Source organism: Convolutriloba macropyga, chromosome 2 (genome assembly GCF_964194025.1).
Source record: "Convolutriloba macropyga chromosome 2, txConMacr16.3, whole genome shotgun sequence".
Taxonomy (NCBI): Eukaryota; Metazoa; Xenacoelomorpha; order Acoela; family Convolutidae; genus Convolutriloba; species Convolutriloba macropyga.
The window spans coordinates 2,987,053-2,996,424 of record NC_134469.1 but is presented as its reverse complement, the minus strand read 5'-3'; the positions used below and the strand labels follow the sequence as shown (position 1 = coordinate 2,996,424).

At 30.8% G+C, this 9,372-nt stretch overlaps 1 protein-coding gene across 2 annotated transcripts in view; it reads right to left on the bottom strand.

Moving 5' to 3' along the window:
- LOC142335065 (uncharacterized) overlaps positions 1-7,030 on the bottom strand; it is a 48,941-nt gene extending 41,911 nt beyond the window's left edge. Inside the window, exon 1 of one of the 2 annotated variants that reach the window (XM_075383398.1) lies at positions 7,013-7,030. The gene's annotated coding sequence lies outside the window, so the exon portion shown is untranslated. Of the gene's footprint in view, positions 1-6,968 lie in introns of both variants that reach the window. The other variant, XM_075383397.1, reaches the window with a different exon arrangement.
- Positions 7,031-9,372: the final 2,342 nt, after the last annotated feature.

The following is a 9,372-nucleotide window of genomic DNA, read 5'->3' as shown; positions in this document are numbered from 1 at the left end:
TAACGGACAGTTTTTTTAGCTATAGGTCGAGCATTTACATAATTAAAACTTCAAAACTGAAGAAGCTGCCAATCCAGAGCTGTAATATTATTTTATGAACTTTAAGTTCCATATTCTCTAAGGGATAGTTTGGTAACTTTTGAGCAAATGCAAGGTTATTTGGTAAGAACCCTAGAACAACTTAAGAGGCAGAAAACTTTGAAATAAGTTGATGTTCAATCGTGAAAGACTGCTAATTCTACAATTAATTCAAAAATTCTGTACTTTTTTTAAATTAAGGCAACAAAAATTCAAGAAAGGGGAACTGAATTTGTTTTTGATCCTAAGAAAGTGAACAGCAACCACTATAAAACTATGTTGGCATGCACATACACACACACAAACACACACACACACAACACACACACACACACACACACACACAACACACACGCACACTCACAAACATACGGAACACAGACATCCGCTCACACATACACACACACAAAAAACACACACACAAACACTCACAAAACACACTCACACACATACACGGAACACAGACACCCGCACACACATACACATACAAACACGCAAACACTCACACACAAACACACACACACACACACACACATATATATATATATATATATATATATATATATAAAATAAACGCTATATATATATATATTTATATATATATATATAAAATTATTTATATACATATATATAGATATATATATATATATATATATATTATGTATATTTATAAATATATATAAACATATATATATATATATATATATATATATATATACATATATATATATATTTATATATGTATATATTTATATATATATATATATATATATATATAAATTTATGTATATATATATAAATATATTATATATATAAAAATATATAGAAAAAATGTTTATATATTTATATATATATATATATAAATATATGTATATATAAATATTTTATATATATAAATATATATAAAAATGTATATTTATATATATATATATATATATTATATATATATATATATATATATATATGTTTTAATATTTATATATACATAAATATATATAAAAATGTATATATATATATATAAATTTATATAAATATATATATATATATACATATATGTATATATATATAGATATATATATATATATATATATATATATATATATATATATATATATATATATATATATATAATGCAAAGCAACCAAAAAAGCAGCCTGAAAAATTCTATCTGTAGATGTAGCGGTTTCAAATTAAGCATTCCCATAACAATCAACTTTAAAGAAAACTAACCAAAAGTGGAAGCAGAATTCATTTGGATTAAGAAAAACCAAAAACTCTAGAAACAACATTTTCTGCTTCTCATTAGCGTGCTTATCATTAGCTCGAGAACTCGTGAAACTTCCCATGAGTTTGTAGAGGAAAACGAAAGTTGAGATGGCTGAAGTTCAGGTTTTCCTTACAGTTTTGTTTTTGTTGTTTCACCCACTTGTGGGGGGAGGAACTATATACTCAAATGATTTTTTTTGTTCAGTCAATTTTGGCCGATCGATATATTCATCGTAGAGAAATGTGAGTGGTATCATTAAAAAGCTGTTCCAGCGTGAAATTCAAAAATAAAAAGACCTTTTTGAATTTCTTTTTTCGAGATGTTATCGAGGATTGAAGTTTTGTGTGAACACGGGATATTTGTCTTGAATTTGTTCACTTTTAGTGCTATTTTTCTTCAAATTAAGATATTTTCCATAAAAACAGTATTTCAAATTTACATTTCATGCCACAAAATGGAGCAATTGTGGGCTTCTAATAGACTGAAGGTGATACAAAAACTAATTCTGGTCTCAAGTTCACCTGTGAAGTTCTGGGATGTTCACTATAGAAAAAATCGAATTCTGTTTGATAGCTCCTTTTTTTTAGAAATACTTTCAGTTTTTTTTTAGTTTTTATAAGTCACCTAGTGACTAGTCACTTTTCATATTAAAATTCCGATAACGACAAATCTCATTTGCAATCAAATGAAGCCCAATGAACAAAGAGATTCGTTTTTAAGGAATTGCTCATGTTTTTTTTTTGGTTTCAAATCTGCGTTTTCGTCATTTCAAATGAAAATTTGATTTCCTTTTTGAGTATTTACTAATTTTTTGGAGTCCTACGCCATGAACTCTTGACTAAAGGTGAAATATTTTCCTTAATGAGAATTGAGTGAACTTATCTAGTGCTTTGAGTGGACAGCTATCGGCTGTTAAGGCTTTAAAAATAATTTTCCGAAAATTTTTTTTGAACATTAAACAATCATAAATTTATTTTCGTTATTTATTTACTGCAAGTCAGCCTAAGTAATTCCAAATTTTATCTGGTTAGCCGTTTTATTTACTAACTATTGGATATATGACTCCAATGATTCAAGATCTCAATTTCAAAAAAATTTTGTGGTTGTTTTTGTATTATTGGTTACTTTTGTACTCATATCACACTATCCAAATATTGATAGCTCCCATTGGCTAAAAAAATAAGTTCAGTCGATCGCTCATAAAGTTCTCAGAGAAAGGCTTATGGTTTAAATGGCTTCGACTTTTTCTTCTCGCACTTTTCTACTTAAATTTTGGTTTTCGCCTGTTTTTGTTTTTGTTTTCATAGTCATAAGACCTATTGTGGTGTCTTATTGATTACCTATGAACGACAAACGTCATTGTTCTCAAACTGGACTATACTTGCATGTATTTATTGACTATGGTTGAAAGCTAGTGATTTTAATGGCCGTTAAGACTTTGAAAATAAATTTTCGAAAAATTTCTCTGAACATTAATCAATCTTAAATTTTTTTCGTGAGCTTTCAGTCAGTCTCAAAAGTAACAGGAGGTTTTTTCTAACTGCAACCAAAATTGATCCGGTTAGAGGTTTTATCTTTTTTAACTATTGGTTCTATGACTTCATTGACAAGATTTCAAATATTTTTTTTTGTTTTTTTGTATTTTTTCGTATTATTGGTTACTTTTGAACTCTCATCACATTATCCAAATGTTGATAGATCCCATTGGCTTGAAAAGGACTTTCGGTGGATCACAGATGAAACAGATGAAGTTTTCTGAGAAAAGCTTATGTTTTGAATGGCTCCGACATTTTCTTCTCGCATTTTCCTACTGATTTTTTGGTTTTTGCGTTTTTGTTGTTGCTATCATAGTCATAAGACTCATTGTGATGCTTTATTGATTAACTATGCAAAACAAATATTCTTTTCCTCCCATAGGGGCATTTCGGAGAGTATTTATTGACTTCCGTTGAAAGCTATTGAATTTAAAGACTGTTAAGTTCTTAAAAATAATTTTTCGAATTTTTTTTAATCATTAACCAATCTTAAATTTTTCGTGAACTGTTAGTCAGTCTCAGTATTGAGAGGACCATTTTTTCTACTGCATTCAAAATTAATCTGGTTCCGCATTTCATCTTGTACCTAATAGTTTTAAGACTTCAATGCCTCGGGTTTTCATAGTTTTTTAATTTTTGGATAGTTTTTTTTATTTTTGGTTCCTTTTGAAATCCCATAACATTATCCTAATACTGATAGTTCCCATTGGTTTGTTAAGGAAGACGTTCAATGGATCATGGATAAAGTTTTCAGAGTAGAGCTTATGAATTAATTTGCTTAGACACTTTCTTCAGGCAGTTTTCTACTGAATTTTTCGTCTTTGCCGGTATTTTTTATTGTTTTCATAGTCAATGACGTATTTTAATGGTTTATTGATGAAATATGAATAGCAAAAAAACCTTGTTGTCTCATCAATTTGGCGTTTTTACTGGCTTCTGTTGAAAGCTATTGAATTTTATGGCGTTGATACTACGAGGTTTCTCAAAAATTTCGTGGTTCTAATGTTTTTGTTCATATTTGATGATTTTTTAAAGTTATAATGTTAAAAAAGAAGTATCCTATTGCTGTTGAAAAAATTATTGGAAACTAGGAAAATTTTTTTGAAAGTTTAATTTTCATTGCCTTCGACACTTTTCTCGCTGATTTTTTTTTCTTGAATTTGCTGTTTTTTCCTGTTTTTTTGTTCTTTAGATAGATGCAAAATTGCTGACAGGTCGCATAACTTGTAAGTGAAGTTTGAATGAATGATGTTATCTGAATCAGTCAGTTTATATTGAACAGTCTTAAAGTCTATGATATACAATTTCAATTTTTGCTCAACCTTTTCAGTTTTTCTTGTTCTTTTCGTCGTAACTTATTTTCATCATTGAAAGGTCCCGTCCAATTTCTTGTATTTCAAAAAATAACATATCTACTTATTTGAATTGTCACTGACGTTTTCTTTAATGCACAATATGCATTTTAATTCAAAGTTTTTTGAGTGGTCAGTTTTGGGTTTCTTTTTCTCTTCTTTCAACACAATCGCGTAGTAACAGATCCCAACGGTTTTCAAATGTGGCTCGGGTAAAGTTATCTAATATATCAGTATAAATCTGTCAGTCTAAATACTAGAAATAGCAATTGAATTAAAAATACATAACATTCAGATAATAGCTTATGATTTTAATTGTATCAATAATTTGTGTTTTCGCAAATCGTTTTTAATTTTTTGAGTTTTTCTGCATCTTTAGTACTTTTCTATGGCTTAGTCTAACCAAAGACAGGTCCTTATCGTTTTGTAATAACTATTTAGTAATTTGTCAAGGTTCTTTTAGTTAAAAGCTATTGCTTTTTAAGACTTTTGAAATTTCTTGGTTTAAAAAATATTGATTAATTTTTGAATTTCGCCTCATTATTCGTTCTCTTTGTCGACTGGTTACCTATCCTCATTAAGAAAATTTTCCATCTGCTGTATGCTTAAAAAAATTTGTGTAGTTAGGGTTTTATGTGACTTCATTTTGACGTTGTTATTAGGTGCTTTTAAATTTGGTTATTGAGTTTTTGACGTGAAATTTATGTGTTTGCTTATTTTGATGGTTGTTTTTTTTCTCGTAGTCTTTTTAGTGGCAGATCTCGTTGGCGCTGTAATGAAGCATGGCATTGTGTAATTCAATTAGTGGTTAGATTGTGTAACGATTGTTTTCAACTCAAATATCTATTTTTGTTATATCGTCATTTGGTTGACAATTAAGTAAAGAGTGTTGATAAGCTCGGGTCGGAACATCATGTGCAAACGCACATAGACGAGCCTCCTTGTTTACACTCTAATTTTAAACACTGTTTTTTTAAAACACTCTAAACATTCATATTCCAGAGTGGACATTAACAACTTGATAAGGTATAATCAGTGCGAGAACACAAAATAGTTATCAAACAAGATCTATCAAAACTCTTGGCAAAGAAGATTTTCTTGTGAGAGCTTGCAAGGTCAAGATTAATTCTTAAAAACCACAATTCTTGCAAAGTTTGTGTTGGTCAATCTATGATTCTCGGTGACGCATTATCTAACATTTTTCCAGAAATTGTCAAAGATATGGTTGAATTTGTCTCAAGCGATACGTCAAAACAAAAATAAATTGATAATCTGAATTATCGTGAACAATGAACTTCATGAGCTTTTCGTGTCCAAAATTTTGCTGGTAGCTTGCATTCTTACATAATTGACGACCATCTTGCAGAGTTTTTGATAAAAATTGTGCAATATTTTTTAGCTATTTCAAATTAGCTATTCTCTTAAAATTATTTGAGCATTGAAATAACTTGCAGAAGGGCAAGTTCATAAAATATGACGACAACCTTGCAATTTTGGGCAAACTTGAGAAAAATGTTAGGCTGAGTATATCAACAATTGTTTTTAATGGTTTAATCTTTTTTTTCTAATTTGAACGTAAATTAGCAGAATAAGCACAAAAACGAAAAAAAATTTTCAACAGAAAACGACAATTTTGAAAACAGTTCAAACTTCGTCAAATTCGTTTTGAATTAAGTCAATTAAAGTTATAACCAGTTGGTTAAATATGCTTGCAACAAAAACAATTAAAAATTTCAAATCATTCAAGTATAAAATTGAAAGTATCCATTTATCCAAAAGTATCACATTAATAAAATTCTTCGGATTGCTTTCTTCCTAAAAATAAAAATTAACTCTTAAAAGCTCTCACGTTACTATTCAAAAGAATCTATTCGTGCTGTTGGAATAAAAAGTCGCTCTACGTTTTCGTAAGTATTTTTTTCATTTCCTGCTAACCAAAGCCATTGTGGTAACTTATTCCATTTTTGTACAAGTATTCATTCCAATCGAATTCCAATAGAATCGAATTCATTCTAAAGTTGGTTTTGACATTTTGTCTAATTTTGAATTGTTTTGTTCGAGCGTTTTGATGAAGGCTCAGATACGTGTGAAAGCTTTCAAAATCTTTTGGTTTGGTTATGTCATTATGAAATTTAATTAGCGACATTGAAAACGCGACAAACGAAAAAGGGGAAATTCCAAAAATCCTTCAAGAAAATCATTCCAAAAATACCAAAGATGCCAATTATGCCTTTCTATATTTCTACGAGAGTCGTATCGATCGGCCAAAATCGACTGAACAAGAAAAATACTCTTGGAGTGTAAAGCTCCTTTCTACTCTAATAGAAGGGGGGGGGGGGGTCAATAAAAACGTTATTTCATCTCAAGCGCAAGTTGAACGAATTAAATTCTTCAAAACGACCAAGAGTTGCTTCAAACCTACATAATGGTCGTAGAGACAAGTTATAGAGAGCAATTATGAAGCAGTGGAGGATTTGATGAATTGCTTAGTACCCGGGGCTGGGGGAGTGGTTGGGAGGAGGAGCTGGGGGGGGGGGAGGGGAGGTTGTGGGGTGGTGGGGGTGTTATCTTGCATTTGTTCTGTGACATAACTTGCAAATGCTGCTCTCAAATCTGAACAATTCAGTCATGAACTGTTACTATTTAGGGAAAAGAAGGGGGCACGGGGACGTCGGGGACGGGAGGGGCTACGTTTGGGGGGGGGGGGGTCTGTTATGGGTGTTAGGAGGTGCCTACAGAAAGGTGGCCTCTAGAGAGAAGGGCAAAATTGAAAGAAGGACAAAAAATCGATAATAAAGATGATGGGACGAAATGGAGGGAGCGAAAGAAAAAGTGAGAAAAATAGGAAAAGGCGGTGGGAAAATAAGAAGAGTACAAAGAATTAGTGTGCATCTATTCTTATATATTTACATGTATAGGTACAATGCATTAGTGTAGATGGAATAAAGCGTAAACATCACAACAACAGCAACAACAACAACAACAATAAAAGGGGCGCCAATCGTGAACAATCAAAACGGTGATCAACATCAGATTTGATCACATTTGTCGCTTTGTTTTCGTCTCTTCAAAAACGCTAAGTTGTCTTTTGATCCAACTTTGTTCCTTTTCTAATCACAATAAGTCGAGAGGTTTTAGGGTTCAAAATATTAGATGTTTTTGTTTCTTCGATGAGTTCGTGGCAAGCGCAAAAACGATAAAAATAAACAAATTTCTACACTACTCAAAATAATTTGCTGACAAGAAAGCAAAAACATCACATTAAGGAGCTTTGCTGAAGATTTTCCACAACAAATCAGAAATTTTAGATCAGTGTAATAAGTTATATTTATAGAAGGAATAAGGAAAACTGTTTCGTGAAGTTTAGTGATGCAAAAATTATTCTAAACGAAAATAAAGTTACTGAAAGTAAGGAACTCACCGTTAGTTAACAACTCAAATATAGAGCTGAAATGTGCAGTTTTTAAAATAATTTTTGTAAAACTTTCTTTTAAACTCAGCCATTCTGTTTTTTGGGTATTTTAATAGAAGTTTCCGTCCATCTGATTGCCGTGAAACCAAAATAAAATTAATTATTTGTCCAAACACTCTGCGCAATTTGGTATTATCATACATAACAAGAATCGGCCTGAAAAAAAAGAAGCGCTTAACATTAATAGACAGGACTTGTTCAATTTTCAGATTTGTTGCTGGTGTTCAAACTGACTGTATTTGCATTGAAAAATTGCCCAATTGAACTCATTTCTCGATGATTCTTCTGGTTGAACTTCCTGAAAATATACCATAGCACGCAAAAAGATTTGGCTGGTCACTCAAATACCTTGCAGCGAGGCTTAACGATTTGAGTTTTTTTAGAATTTTTTTCCATTGGAAGATTTGCGTAACTGACAAATGCTAAGTTGAATACTGCATTAGAAGCAAACTCAATTACATGCAACACAGCATTTGCTTGTATACTTGTTTATTATATCCATATTTTCATTATTCGAAGGCAGTGTCGATTTAAACTGGTGTTTAGTGCTTTAAAGAACGTCGAGAAATCGATAGAAATATTTTTACTGATCGATACAAATATTTTTATCAACTGATCGAACTCAAAATAGTACAACGTAGGAAAACGAATGTTTTATATTTTCCGAGAAACAAGGTAAATTTGTACAAGAAAATTTTCTCGTTTCGATATAGAGAGAAACGTTTTGTGACAATAAAGAGTTCACTTTAATATAACATGAAACCAAAAACAGATGCTCGATGATGTCCGTCCGCATATAATGTTCAGAACCAGCTCATCCTCTTTGTTGATTTAATTGTCTTCCAAATGAGGAAAAGATAAAGAGTTTTCAAAAAATTTCATTTCTTTGAAAATATAAGGTGTATGAAAATAAAGATTGCTAAAAACTCAAACCATTATACGAAGTAAATCTTGCCACTGTAGAGTTCCAAAGTCAAATTCCATTAACGCAACTCAGAGTTAAGACAAGCAACAAAACCCAATAACAAAAACAAACATTAGTCCATTAGTCACAACCAAATATCGATGACTTTTTCCTTAAAAACACATCAAAAAGTCAAAACAGCATTAAAAAAAAGGCAAATTATTTAAAACAACTTGCAATTCCCTAAATATCTGGGACCTGTTCACAATTAGATCAGGTATCAAGAAGACAAAAAAGATAAAACGTTGTTAAAAGACGCTTTTCTATTTGTTGAAAGAAAGTTCAATTCGAAGTCATGAAAACCTTTAGCTATCGACTGAAATCAATGACTAGATTCTTTTGTAACTCCACTGGAATCCATTGAAAACTGCGTTAACCAGAAAATGTATCAAATAAACGGACTAATGAAAGGACGATAGGTACTGTCAACATTAAAAAACATTAAAACTTTTGCTGAAAAACGGTGTGCAAGCAAGTAAAATCATGCAAATTACAGTGAAAAAATCTTTAGGAGTAATTGGAATTTTGTCGAATTCCAAGAGAACCTGGTATCTCTAGGTTAATTATACACGACACAAAACAAATGAACTCAAAGATGAGCAACTATTCCAAAATCACAACATTTTTGTGAATGATATTATAATCAAAGCCACAAAATCATTAATTAAACCACAAACGGCTGAACGCATTTATTACACGGTTGA